Source organism: Pipistrellus kuhlii, unplaced genomic scaffold (assembly GCF_014108245.1).
Source record: "Pipistrellus kuhlii isolate mPipKuh1 unplaced genomic scaffold, mPipKuh1.p scaffold_m20_p_6, whole genome shotgun sequence".
Classification (NCBI taxonomy): domain Eukaryota; kingdom Metazoa; phylum Chordata; class Mammalia; order Chiroptera; family Vespertilionidae; genus Pipistrellus; species Pipistrellus kuhlii.
The window spans coordinates 57,785,899-57,800,940 of record NW_023425562.1 but is presented as its reverse complement, the minus strand read 5'-3'; the positions used below and the strand labels follow the sequence as shown (position 1 = coordinate 57,800,940).

The 15,042-nt window shown below is 48.8% G+C and overlaps 1 pseudogene; it reads left to right on the top strand.

Annotated features, from left to right (window-relative positions):
* Positions 1-13,617: 13,617 nt before the first annotated feature.
* Positions 13,618-13,945, top strand: LOC118707502 (annotated as a pseudogene).
* The last annotated feature ends 1,097 nt before the right edge of the window (positions 13,946-15,042 follow it).

Here is a 15,042-nt window from a genome sequence, read left to right as displayed (position 1 = left end):
CTGATGCTCCATCCACTGAGCCAAACTGGCCAGGGCTGCAGTAGACAGTTTTGGATGTCACTACCTGGCAACCTCCATGGCTGCTCTGAGTGTGTGCGTCTGTGGGTGTGGCGGTATGTGTACGTGTGTGGGTATGTTTGCTTGTATCTGTGACTGTGTGTCTATGTATGTTTGTGTTTGAGTGTGTCTCCTGTGATGTGTGTATTATTTAATATTTTTATTTTAAAAAAAGATTTATTTTTATTTTTATTGATTTTAAAAAGGAAGGGAGAGGGAGAGAGAGAGAGAAACATCCATGGTGAGAGAGAATCATTGATCAGCTGCCTCCTGCACACCCCCTTCTGGGGCTCCAGCCCGCAACCCAGGCATGTGCCCTTGACTAGAATGAACCCGGGACCCTTCAGTCCGCAGGCCGATGTTCTACCCACTGACCAAAACCAGCCAGGGCGGTGTGAGTGTTTCTATTTGTCTGTCTGTGAGTGTGTAACAGTGTGTGCTGGGGGCTGGTAGGCCTTGCTCTCAGTTCAGAGGTGGAACAAAGCCTGGGAGGACTGCGCCGTGGCTGTCTGTGAGTGTGTGGGGAAGAGGCACAAGGTCTGGCCCCTCAAATGTAATCTGCCTCTTGTTTTCCCTTCTTCCTCCCAGTTCCCCTCCATCCCCATCTTTAGCTCCACAGATTGGCTCATCTCTGAGGGGCTGGCTCTGAGCAGGAATGAAGACTCGTGGGTGGGGATCTCTGGGCGCCCTCCTGCTTGGCAGCCTTCTGCCCCCCCCCCCCATGTCAGGCCCCTTAGCTCAGCCTCACTTGGGAGTCTCAGGCCCCCACCCTTGGGCAGCTTCCAGTCTGACACAGAGGACAGCCAATAACCCCATGATCCCGCTCCAAGTGAGAGGAGGTTCCAGGAGGTGCCATCAGAAGGTTTGGGCCCAGGTGGGCAGGGACAAGTGTCCTGCAGAGTCCCTGCCCTTCGCTGTCCTCCTGTGCTCTTGCACCTCCCTCCTCTCCCCTCGGGCGCCATTGTGGGCCCACCCACTGACCTCAGCGGCTTCCTGCTTCTCCCCACGGGGGCAGCGGGGGGAAGGTCAGCCTCTGAGTGTCCTCCAGGAGCTGTCTCTCTCTCAGGCCGTCTTCCCTCCTCTGGCCTTTGCTCAGGATCCCCTCCCGTGCATGCCAGCACTGCCAGTGCTGCTCCTCCAGAAGTGCGAACCTGGCCTGGCCGGCATAGCTCTGACCTATGAACCAGGAGGTCAGGGCTTGCTCCCCAGTGGGGGGCATACAGGAGGCAGCCAATCAATGATTCTCTCTCATCATTGATGTTTCTATCTGAATCTCCCTCTCCCTTTCCCTCTGAAACCAATTAAACATTATATCTTTTTTAAAAAGAGGTGCAAATCTGGTCCCATTGCTTCACCACTCCCATACTCTCCATAGCTCCCCATTAGCTAACATGGAAGATCCCAGGTGTGGACTGTCCTTGACTGACTTCTCAAGCTGCCTTCCCAGCCCTAACCTCCAGCCGCATCTGCTGCCCCTCCAGCACACCTGTCCCTGTGCTTTCGCTCTGTTGCTCCACCTGGGCCAGTGGTGACCTGCTTGGAGGAAACATCCTTCTCCGTTTGGACACCCTGGGGAGAAACTGGCCCTTTGGGGCCTACTGTGTCTTCTGGGAGAGCCCCCGCCCCCCTCCGCCCTGGTCACCACCAGGTGGGGCCTTTGGGAAGACTCTTTGGGTTTGGGAGGCAGGAGTAAGGCTCTCCTTTCCTGGGGCCCGATGCTTGGCCTGGCAGCTTCAGGGCGGAAGTGACGTTTGTCTTTAGGACACATCACCCCCCCACCTAAGCCTTTGTGTGCTGAGGGGCTGTGGAGAAAACTTCTCAGTCTTCTCTCCACCCTGCCCAAGGCGATTGCACTCCACCTCAGAGCTTGGGACATATGCATACACACACGAACTCAAGTGCATGAGCATCAGGGCCTATCTCAGAGCCCTCACAGCCTATCTCAGAAGGAAGGGTAGGGTGGGCAGAGGTTTAAAAAATATCTATATCTATATCTATATCTATATCTATATCTATATCTATATCTATATCTATATCTATATCTATACTAGAGGCCCAATGCATGAAGATTCGTGCAAGAATGAGCCTTCCTTCCCCTGGCTGCTGCACCACTTTCACTCTGGCCAGAACCGCCTTTCCACTTTCCCATGCTACCCAGAGGCCCAGAGTGGCTGAGGTGATGAGGAACACCTAGTGACGATGCAAGCATCTTGCCCTGCCCCCAGCTGCTTGGCACCTGCGTATACAAATTAACCTGCCATCTTTTTGGGGTTAATTTGCATACTCACTCCTGATTGGGTGGTGGGCCTCACAAAGGTATGGTCAATTAGCATGTTATAGTATAGATAATAAAAGTCTAAGCGACCATTTGGGCATAACAACCAGAACGACCGGTTGCTATGATGCCCACTGACCACCAGGGGGCAGAAGCTCAATGCAGGAGCTGCTTCCTGGTGGTCAATATGCTCCCACAGGGGGAGTGCTACTCAGCCAGAAGCCGGGCTTACAACTGGTGAGCGCAGTGGTGGTGGCGGGAGCCTCTCCTGCCTCTACAGCAGTGCTAAGGAGCAGCAAGACAAATGGCAAGAAGCAAAGGGTCCCAGATTGCGAAAGGGCACAGGTCAGGCTGAGGGACCCCACACTCCTAGTTCACGAATTCCATGCACCAGGCCTCTGGTATATACAGTATATAGTATATTATTGATTTCAGAGAGAGGAAGGAAGAGAGAGACAGAAACATCAATGATGAGAACGAATCACCCATTGGCTGCCTTCTACATGCTCCTTCCTGGGGACCGAGCCCATAACCCGGGCATGTGCCCTGACCAGGAATCGATCTGTGGCCTCCCGGTTCACAGGTCAATGCTCAAGCACTACACCAGCTGGGCCTGGGCAGAGGCTTTTTACAGCAGTGGACCCTGTTGGCTGTGCCTCATGGTGTGCTGGCGCCTAGTTGGGTACCTTACTCTGCCACTTCCGCTGCCACAACGCCCTGTGGGGAGTAGGGGGAGGACTCTCCACCCTCATGCTGCAGAGGAGAAAGCTGAGACTTAGGCAGAACCGAGCACAGGCCCAGGAGCTGTCCCTGAGTGTGTGCTCTGGCCTGGACTGCACACTGTGGGAGGCTGGTGCGGGGAGGCAGATCCCCTGGATGGCTGGGGGCAGGAGGTGGGGCTCCTGGGACAGAGGCCTGCGGAGCATTCCTCTATCAGATTCCTGAGGTGCGGGCTTCCTTCCAGGAACTACTCCACCTGCCCCCACCCTGGTGGACTTCCTCTCTCTGGCTCACAGCCTCCGCCTGCTTAATGTCCCTCACTGGGGAAGGGAATGTGGGAGGCCCTGCCCGTGGCCAGGAGTTCAAGGCTCAGCGTTGGTGGTGCCCTATCTCCACTGTTGCAAGGGCAGCTGGCTCCTCCTCCTTCATACAGAGAGGGCCCTGGGGTCCCATCTCCCTAATACCCTGCCCCGTATGACACCCAAAGCTCCAGAATCGGCCCCATATCTAAGAACTCTGCATGGACACTGCCCCACGGGCAGCCCTTTCCCCAGTGTGATGTCATTAGAGTTCCCAGTGGGGGTGTGGGGGCGCTTTCTAGGAAGAGGTGGTCCCGATCTGAGCCCTGAAGGATGACTGAGCGAGTTACTCATGTGGGGAAGCAGGAAGGGCAGGCCAGCAGGAGGAAGGGTGCAGACAAAGGCATGGGTGGTGGCGTGGCCAGGAGGCAGAATGGAATGGACGGCATCAGCCACTCGCCGGATGAGGGGCTGGGTGTGCTTGTGCCTGGTGCTATCTGTGTCTCCTACCTCAGCAGGCACCCTTGGCCCTTTGCCCAGGAAACCCCAACCTGACTTGCTGCACTTGGGTACCTTCTTGTTTGGGGTCTTTGGCCTCTAATCCAGACCCCTGGGAGTTCAGCTTCATTGCCCCATTTCCTCTCTGCTCACCCCTTCACTTAGCTCCGGTGACACCTCCCCTTGCCAGCCCCTGCCCCACAGAGCTACCCTTTGCTAGGGTGTGGAGGTACAGAGACCTGGAGGGGAAGGGAAATGTGGGTGGAAGACGATAATTCCACTTCAGTCCTGGCATGTTAAGGGAGATTATGGGCCTCCTCCCCATGTCGATTCTCTTTTTCTTACTAATAGAATCGTCTCTTTTTGGCCACGCACATGGCCACCCCGTGTAGAGAATAAGCTCACCCAGCTTTTCTTGCTGCGAGGCTTGGACGTGTGACTGAATTCTGGCTAATGAGATACGTTGTGTGGCGTCTTCCAGCTTTTAAACACTGCTGCCGGCTGCCCGTGGTTTCTCCTGCCGCGTTCTGCTTTCCTGCCTCCTGCTGCCTGGAACGTGGATGGGATGACTGTGATTCTAACCACCACGCTGGACCGCTGGACCGGGAGTCTGAGGGACACGCCCTCATGATAGTGTCTCCGTGACCTTCGAGGAGACTGGCCGAGCCCCCACGCCAGCCGAGGGCTGTGTGCGTCTAGACTTTTACTTGCAAAAGAAACGCACTCTATTGTCTAGGATGCTGTGTTTTCCGTCTCTCTTACTCACAGCAGAATGTAATCCTACCCGATTCGACCCCAAGGAGAAGAAATGTTGATGAGGCAGTTGGTGCACAGATCTGCAGCTCGGAGCAGAGTCTGGAGCTGCGGGTAGAGATTTGGCAGCCGTCCGTACGGAGATGGTAATTGAAGCCACGCGAGGGATGAGATCACCCAGGCAGAGTGTGCCCGTGATAGATGAGTCTAGCCTTTCCCCTCAGCTTCAACTGCCCCATCCAACGTCCTGTCAGGAGGGTTCGGTCTCCCCGGAGGCTTCTTGGCTTTGATGATGCAGAATTAGGATGGAGGGAGGCTGGGAGTCTAGGGTTTGAAAAAAATTGCTTTGAGGTGTGCGTTTCTTTTTTAAATCTTCATTCGAAGATATGTTTTTTTTTTAAATTGATTTTAGAGAGAGAGCGAGAGTGAGTGAGAGAGCATGCGAGTGAGCTCTGCCCAGTTGCTCAGTGGTTAGAGCACTGCCCTGCACACTTATGGGTCATGGATTTGATTCCTGGTCAAGGGCATGTACCTGGGTTATGGCTTTGCTTCCTGCCCCTAGTCGGAGAGTGTGCGGGAGGCAACCAGTCCATGTGTCTCTCTCACATCAGAGTTTCTTTTTCTCTCTCACCTCCCTCTACTGCTTCCACTCTCTCTGGAAAAGCAATGGGAAAAAATATCCTCAGGTGAACAAAACAGCAACAAAAAAGTTAAAGAGAGAGAGAAACCTGAAACCTAAGTATGTGCCCTGACTGGGAATTAAAGCCACATTATTTAGTTAAGGGATGACGCTCCAGCCAACTGAGACACCCTGCCAGGGCATTGAGGACTATTTATTTATTTACTTTTTATTATTTAAAAACTAGAGGCCCGGTGTGTGAAACTCGTGCATGGGAAGGGGAGGGGGTCCCTCAGCCTGGCCTGCACCCTCTTGCAACCTGGGACCACTCAGGGGATGTCCAACTGCTGGTTTAGGCCTGATCCCACAGGGATCCCTAAACTGGCAGTCAGACATCCTTCTTGCAATCCAGGACCGCTGACTCCTAACTGCTCACCTGCCTACCTGCCTCATCACTCCTAACCACTCTGCCTGCCTGACTGATTGCCCTTAACTGCTTGCCTGCCTGTCTGATCACCCCCAACCACTCTGTCTGCCTGCTTGATTGCTCCTACCCACTCTACCTGCCTGCCTGCCTGATCACCCCTACCTGCTTGCCTGCCTGCCTGATTGCCCTTAACTGCTTGCCTGCCTGACTGACCACCCCTAACCACTCTGCCTGCCTACCTAATGCCCCTAATTGCTCGCCTGCCTGCTTGATTGCCCCTAACTGCCTCTGCCTTGGCCCCCACTGCAGTGGCTTCCCCAGAAAGATGTCCAGAAGGTCATTTGCTGTCTGGTCTAATTAGCATATGATGGAGAGAGAGACAAAAACATCACTGAGAGACAGAATGATAGGCTCCTGCATGCCCCCTACAGGGGGATTGAGCCCCAAACCCAGGCATGTGCCTTTGACTGGGAAACGAGCCAGTGATCAACTAACCCACGCTGGCGGAGTGAGGAATTCTTAAAGACAGAATTGTAGGAGTAACTATGGTGTGTGGCAAAGGGGGTCAGAGAAGAAAAGAAGATTTTGTGAGATGTTGCAGGTATCTCTTCTATGGTACTCAAGAAAATACTTGAGCTTGAAAAATGCAGAAATCACTTTTTGGTTGCTCAAGGAGACCTCTTCTGTCATCACCTCCCCTGAGACTGGTCCTCTTGGGTGATGGTTTGTTACCACACAAGTAACAACCCCTTAGAGCAGCATAAGTAAGGAGCACAGGGGCGTGGATGTCATAGAATCTGGGGGAGAGGAGTGCATCTGGGCTTCACAAGTGCCTGGAACAAGGAACTGGATATCAGCCAGGGAGCCGTTGCCCTGGACACTTTCTTTCCTCTGTTGCCACGTGGACTCTCCTCGCTGCTGCATGTCTGCTACATTCTTCTCTTGTTGCACAAATTAATTAATTAATCAATTAATTAATTAATGCTTTATTCATTTTTTAAAGTGTATTTTTTATTGATTTTAAGGAGGAAGAGAGGGGAAGAGGAAGAGAGAGAAACATCAATGATGAGAGAGAATCATTGATTGGCTGCCTTCTGCACGCCCCACACTGGGGATTGAGCCCACAACCCAGGCATGTGCCCCTGACTGAAATCAAACTCCGGAACCCTTAGTCCAGAGGCTGATGCTCTATCACTGAGCCAAACTGGCTAAGGCAAGACTTTATTTTTAAGACACTTTTAAATTTACAAAAATATTGAGCAGATAATACAGAGTGTGCCCATCTATCATACAGTTTCCCTATTGTTGACATCTTGGATTAGTGTGGTGTATTTGTTACACTTAATGAACCAAATATTGATGCCTTATTAGCTAAAGGTTATAGTTTACATTAAGGTTCGCTCTTTGTGTTACACATCTATGGGTGTTTTTTTTTGTTTTTTTTTTGAGAGGGGAAGAGAGAGGAAGAGACAAAGAGAAACATTGATGTGAGAGAGACACATCGATTGGTTACCTCCTTCATGCACTCTGACCAGGGCTGGGGAACCTGCCACCGAGGTACGTGCCTTTGACTGGACCCTTCAGTCCTTGGGCCGACACTCTATCCACTGACCCAAACCAGCTAGGGCCATATCTATGGGTTTTAACAAATACATATCATAGTTCACCGTTTCAGTACCATACAGAGTATTTCACTGCCCTAAAAATCCTCTGTGGTACGCCTATTCATCCCTCTCCTCCCCAGTTTCTGGCAACCACTGATCTTTTTGCTGTCTCCAAGTTGTGCCTTTTCCAGAATGTCTAATAGTAGGAATCATGCAGGATTAATAATCTGCATTCAAGTTTCCTCGATGTCTTTTCATGGTGTTGATAGCTTATTTCCTTTTTATTACTGAATAGTATTCCGCTATATGTATGTAACACAATTTATCCACTCACTGGCTGAAGAACAACTTGATTGCTTTCATATTTTTTTTTGGAAATTATAAATAAAGCTGCTATAAACATTCGTGTACGAGGTTTTGTGCAGCCACAAGGTTTCAACTTCGCTGGATAAATACCCAGAAGCTTGGTTGCTGGGTTGTATGGTAAGACTTTGTTTAGCTTCGTAAGAAGCCGCCAAACTACCTCCCAAAGGAACTATTCCATGTTGTGTTCCCATCAGCAATGAATGAGAGTCCACACTTTGGTGAGCATTTGCTGTTGTCAGTGTTCTGGATTGTGACCATTCTAATGGGTGTGTGGTGGGTGGGATCTCACTGTTATTTCCCTAAAGACATATGATGTGGAGCATCTTTTCAAATGCTTATCTGCCCTCTGTATATCTTCCTCGGTGAGGTACCTGTTCAGATCTTTTGCCTCTTTTTAATGGGGTTGTTCAATGTCTTATTGTTGAGTTTTAAGAGTTCCTCATGTGTTTTTTTTGTTTTTCTTGTTTTTTGGATACAAGTCCTTTATCAGATATGCGTTTTGCAAATATTTTTCCCCCAGTCTGTTGTTGTTTTTCATACTCTTAAGAGTTTGCCTTTTATTTGCTTTTTCTTCTCCATGCATGTGATCATCACAAGCTCCTGAATCTATTTGCCCTTCATTCCAGCCACAGCAGATGCCAAATAGTGTCTCTCGTTTCCAGTTTCACATTTTTGGGAGAGATTATTATTTGGCCAGTTTGATGAAGTGGGGAATTAATTATGTCTGAATGGGGTGGTGGCATTTAGGTAGCTGGAAGGGAGGCTGGGAAATGTAACTCCAGCCCCTGCCGTACAAACAGGAAGCCAGGCTAGAAAGAGGTGGGAAGGGAGTGTCTACCTTCCATCCGCACATAGGAGGTGGGCCCTGGGGTGGGGGACTTCTGATAGGGTATAATATGTGTCAGTAAAGAAATTCAACCAGTACAGAATGGGACAAAGAAAACACACACACACACACACACACACACACACACACACACACAATTCCCTACACCCAGTTTCACTTCTCAGAACTTTTTCCATTTTTAGCTATTCCAGAGTTTTAACTTCATAGTATGGAATGTTTATATGTTTACCTGTTTCTCAATTTAGTAACTCAAGAGAGCAATTAATGACAGCTTATCATTAAGAATTTAAACCACACTATCTCTCAGCTCCCATCACTTACATTTAAAACATAGTTTTTCTTCCATCAACTTCAGATGGTATTTCCTTTAAAAAAAATTTAAAAAACAAACAAATATGTTTTTATTGATTTGAGAGAGAGAGGAAGGGCGAGGGAGAGATTGTAATGCAGATCAGTGCTTCCTGCATGTCCTGGACTGGGATCGAGCCTGCAACCCCAGCATGTGGCCTGACAGGGAATCAAAGCACATGTCCTGGCAGGAAATCGAACTGGCAATCTCCTGGTGCATGGGACAAAGCTCACCAAGCGGAGGCGCCCCGCTGGGCCCCACCTCTATCTGAGGACCATTAGCCCCTCAGAGCCATCTGACACCTTCCTCCTGCACCTCCTTCTAGTTTCTGTTGGTTTTATCTTTACATTCCCATGGTCAAAGTTTATAACACTTACATGTTCTGTAATTATAATGAAATCTTCCATCCTTTAGCTTTAGTTTGATTCTGAAAACGGAAAACTACCCAATCACGATGATATAAACATTCCTTACTGCAGAACCAAGGCACTAATTGCTCAGAATCGTGCCTCACGTGTGTTTGCTTCATATTTGGCCCCAGGAATAGATTCTGTTGTTTCTGGTTTTCTAATTGCCTGTCTTTTTCGTTTCTGAGAGAAGAAACAGATGTCGTCTCCATTGTGTGGCCGCGCCATGTGCACGTTCCCATGCCCGGCGCCTCGATGTGTGTAGTGACCTGTGGTAGCTGTTGTTGTGTTTACCCAGCATTCTTTTTGGGAACTGCTGCTCCCTTAGTCCAATCGTGTGACTTGGGTTGTTTTTCAGTTGCAGCACCTTTGGGGTGGGCTTATACCCAAGGTCTGGTAGCTTACCTTGATGGTGACTCATCTGAGGTATGGACACAACTGAGGCATGGATGAATGGAGTCCTTCTGTGGGATTTAATCAGTGGATATTGTGAGAAGGGAGCACTCACCCTGTTAGCTTCAGGTAAGGATTGATCCAGGGGCTCCAATGATGTCATCAAGATTCCAGGGTCACTCTACGTATATCTTTCCTCTGGCCTGAATGTTGTCTTTATCCACTGGCTATTTATGGTGGACTTCCAGCAGGAATAAGTACCTCTTACGTTGCAAACAGGAGTGGTGGTTGTGGTTGCTAATCCCACCCAACCCAAAGATTTGGGAATACTGCAGGGGAATCAGAGTTTTTATTTTATTCTATTTTATTCACTAAAAGAAGAGTGAATTCATTTTGAACACCCAAATCACAAATGTTCACACTCTTTTCTATTGATTTTTTTTTAAAAAAATTCAGTGATTCCATTTTAAATTTCTAAGAGTTACTTCTTTATTTTTGTCACTGCCTCTTTTTGTTTTATGAATGTAATAGTATTAGACTATTCTTTCAGTTCTTCTGTTCTTTCAATTATCTATTTCCTCCGGGATCGGTTTGTTCACCTTTTGTTTAGCTTATTAAAGAGGTGGTATAGCTGAGCCGTTCGGAGTACAATGCAGGACACAAACTGCCCGAGTTCCGACTCCATCTCTAGCCCCTCACTAGCTGTGCAAACCTCAGCCAAGCTGGGCTACCTTTCTGTGGCACAGTTTCCGGAAGGGCCGAAAGAACAATAGCATCTAGCTCAGAGGGTCATTAAATGAGTTAAATACCCCCAGGCCTACAGTAAGAACTCAATAGCTATTTGTTATTCTTTTCTTTTCTCTCTCTCTTTAAAAAATATATATATTATTGATTTTTTACAGAGAAGAAGGAAGAGGGACAGAGAGCTAGAAACGTCGATGAGAGAGAAACATCGACCAGCTGCCTCTTGCACACCCCCTACTGGGAATGTGCCCGCAGCCAAGGTACATGCCCTTGACCGGAGTTGAACCCGGGACCCTTCAGTCTGCAGGCCGACACTCTATCCACTGAGCTAAACCGGTTTCGGCTATTATTCTTTTCTTAATCCTCCTCCTTTTCTTGTATTTTTATTGTTATTATTTTTTTCCCAGCTGTCTGCTAATACCTGGTGACCAACTCATCCATCTGAGCGAGGAGCGAGGGTGTTGCTATGGGCATCGATGTGGAGTATTTCCAGTGTCCTGGACTGTTGGTGGGGGGGGAGGGCGCAGAGAGGTCCATGTGGCTACTGCCATCCCTTTGAGGTGAGTTGTCCCCCTGAGAGAACCCACTCCTGGGCTCCATCCCTGCTGTGGCCCCTGGGTCAGCTATCTCTCAGGCGTGCTTCGGCCATGGTTTCCTCTGCCCCCATTCGTCCCTCACCGCGATCAGCCCGTCCTCTGTCTTCCAGCAGCCAGTCAAAATCCCTGGGCAGTTGATGTTCCCACCTCCAGCCATCCTGTCCTCAGCCTATGGTTTATTTCCTTTCTTCTTTTGCACTCTGTGCTTTTGGTGGCGTTTGAGGGGCTGAGGGTGGTAGAGACATGTTCCAGGCCACCATCTAGAACTGGAAGTCGGTGCGGTGGCTTAAATGTGTCTAACTCTGTTCAGCTCTGCACCCCTGGGGCTGCAAATGCTCACACAGGACACCCGGAGCCTGAACGGGAAGGAGGACAGGGGAACCCACAACTTGGGCCTTTTTCTTTTCTTTTCTTTTTAAAATAAGCTCCACTCTTTTTTTTTTCTTAAAAAAAAAAAAAAATATATATATATATATATATATATATATATATATATATATATATATATATATATATATATTATTGATTTTGTTTACCAAGAGGAAGGGAGAGGGATAGAGAGTTAGAAACATTGATGAGAGAGAAACATTCCCAACTGGGGATGTGCCCGCAACCAAGGTACATGCCCTTGGCCGGAATCATACCTGGGACCCTTCAGTCCACAAGCTGATGCCCTATCCACTGAGCCAAACCGGTTAGGGCAGGCCTTTTTATTTTCTTGTGAGGCCTCCGTGGGCCTTGGTGAGTTATCCCCCTGGCGGCTGGTTTGGGAAGAAGGATGACCCTTCAGTCTCCCTAAGAACCCCAGAGCCCACAAACTCGGAGCAGGAGAGAGCGAGTACTGCATGAACAAGGCAGGAGAGGCAGAGGGATAGACCACAGGCTGTTGCAGTGATTGAATGAGTGCAAATAGGTGTAGCTTTGGGTTAGACTGCACTTTAGGTGGAAGAGGGGAGCACAGCCATCAGTCACTCTCACTGTGCACGCACAGAACTCGTCTTACAATCCAGGCCCTGTGGGGTATCCTTACACAAGCTGTCTGGAGGACGTTAGGTTTAGGGTGGTTGAGAGACTTCCCCATGATGACTCAGGGGTGAATGTCTGCATTTGAACTCAGCTCTATGCAGGGCCCAGGGGCTTACCCACTCCCACCTGCCCTGCACTGACCTTAGCAGCATGGAGAACCCTTAGACTATGTTGCAATTGGGTCTGAAGATAAAGTTGAGGAAGCTGGGGACTCTGGTGCCCTCTGGGGGAGACAGGAGGTTCTGCAGAGAAGCTGTCTAAGCCTAGGGCTGGGATCTCTGTAGATTAAAAAAAACGAATGATAGAATTATGGTCCTGATTTCATCATGTAAGGGCAAGGCTTTATCTCCGTCATCCCCACTTCTTCATAATGAGCCCCACAATATTTACGTGGGCACATCATCTATTGAAATGAAGGCATAAGGCCATGTGACACAGGCTGAAATAAAATGTGTAATTTAAGTAGTGACTGAATGAGTGAAAGTGGGTGTAGCTCTAAAAGATAAGGGTTTGTTCTTTCTTCCATACTGCTTTCTGGAATTCACATATAATAGTTGTAAATCAAGCAGCCATCATGGACTGTGAGTGGAAGTAGCTCTTTGAAGATGACAGAGCAAAAATTAAGAAGGGGTCTAGCTGACACGCTCATGGTGGTGGTGTTGGTGGTGGTGGTGGTGGTGATGATGGTGGTAGTGGTGTTGTTGGTGGTGGTGATGATGGTGGTAGTGGTGGTGGTGGTGGTGATAGTGGTGGTGGTGGTGATGATGATGGTGGTGGTGATGATGGTGGTGGTGATGATGATGGTGGTGGTGGTGGTGGTGATGATGATGGTGGTGGTGGTGATGATGATGGTGGTGGTGGTGGTGGTGGTGGTGGTGGTGATGATGATGGTGGTGGTGATGATGATGGTGGTGGTGGTGATGATGGTGGTGGTGATGATGATGGTGGTGGTGATGATGGTGGTGGTGGTGGTGGTGGTGATGATGATGGTGGTGGTGATGATGATGATGGTGATGGTGTTGGTGGTGGTGGTGATGATGGTGGTGGTGGTGGTGGTGGAGGTGGTGGTGGTGGTGATGATGATGATGGTGGTGATGATGATGGTGGTGGTGATGATGATGGTGGTGGTGATGATGGTGGTGGTGATGATGATGGTGGTGGTGATGATGGTGGTGGTGGTGGTGGTGGTGATGATGATGGTGGTGGTGATGATGATGATGGTGATGGTGTTGGTGGTGGTGGTGATGATGGTGGTGGTGGTGGTGGTGGTGGTGGTGGTGGTGGTGATGATGATGATGGTGGTGATGATGATGGTGGTGGTGGTGATGATGATGGTGGTGGTGGTGGTGGTGGTGGTGGTGATGATGATGGTGGTGGTGATGATGATGGTGGTGGTGGTGATGATGGTGGTGGTGATGATGATGGTGGTGGTGATGATGGTGGTGGTGGTGGTGGTGGTGATGATGATGGTGGTGGTGATGATGATGATGGTGATGGTGTTGGTGGTGGTGGTGATGATGGTGGTGGTGGTGGTGGTGGAGGTGGTGGTGGTGGTGATGATGATGATGGTGGTGATGATGATGGTGGTGGTGATGATGATGGTGGTGGTGATGATGGTGGTGGTGATGGTGGTGGTGTTGGCAGCAGACACGCCATTGACATGCAGAAGGACACCAGCGAGTTCGTGGACCTGTAAGTGTGGCGGAAGTGCACTGCCAGCAACCTCATCATTGGTGCCAGGGACCACGGATCCATCCAGATGAATGAGGCAGAGGTTGATAAGGTGACAGGCAGGTTCAAGGCCAGTTTACAATCTATGCTATCTGCGGGGCTATGGGGGGGGGGGGGGGGTGAGTCAGAGGATTCCATTCTCCAACTGGCCAAGGCCGATGGCATCGTCTCAAAGAACTTCTGACTGAAGGGCATCACAGATGTGAAATTGGTCATACATAAATAGTGGAAACATAGAAATAAAAAAAGATGAAGAAGGGTTCTAGTTTCATGATGATTGAACCATTGCCACATTAGCCTCAGATGCCACACGTACTTGAGGTATTGAGATACACTTCTGTTTTATTTAAACCATGGTTATTTTGAGTTTCTTTAGCCAAACTATGTGGGGGGGTGTTTTTTATTTGAAAAAAACAAAAAAAACAAAACCGGTTTGGCTCAGTGGATAGAGCACAGCCTGTAGACTGAAGGATCCCAGGTTCGATCTCAGTCAAGGGCATGTACCTTGGTTGCGGGCACATCCCCAGTAGGGGGTGTGCAGGAGGCAGCTGATCGATGTTTCTCTCTCATCGATGTTTCTAGCTCTGTATCCCTCTCCCTTCCTCTCTGTAAAAAATCAATAAGATATATTTTTTAAAATATGCTGGTTTATTCCAGAATAAATGCAAAAAAAAAAAAAAACTAGCAAAATTTTACTCAGAGTAAAACCATTAAGCCATGAAATGAAATAATTTATTCACCAAATATAACTTTATACTCGAGATTTCACATACCCAGCATCGCTCTTTCCCAATTCTAAAAAGTTCTATTAAGATCTGCTATTCTTAGGACAGATTTTGATCTGATACATTTAATTACAATGAGATGAAATTTCTGGACACCAAAGTCCAAGATATGTTAAAGAGTTCCCCCCTGACCTCTATTCCTTCTATCTTACAGCCTCCAAAGAATATGGCACATTACAGATATGCACACTACTTGTGGCCAGCTGTCTCAAGGTGGAAATGTCCGTTGTCTACTCTCACCCTCAGTTGGGCTTGGGATGCAACTGAGGGTGAGATAAGGTGGAACAGGGACCCGCGTTGGTCAGGATGGTGATTACGATTGGGATTGGGATCAGTTTTATGTAATGGAAGATGTCAAATTTGAGTGCCAACCAGTTATGGCCAAAGTTGTTGGGAGAATAGAGTGAATGGAATGACCTTCCTTCCTTCCTTCCTTCTTTCCTTCCTTCCTTCCTTCCTTCCTTGCTTCCTTCCTTTCTTCCTTCCTTCCCTCCTTCCTTTCTTTTTTATTTTAAGACAAGTTTTAGGTTCACAGCAAAATGAGGG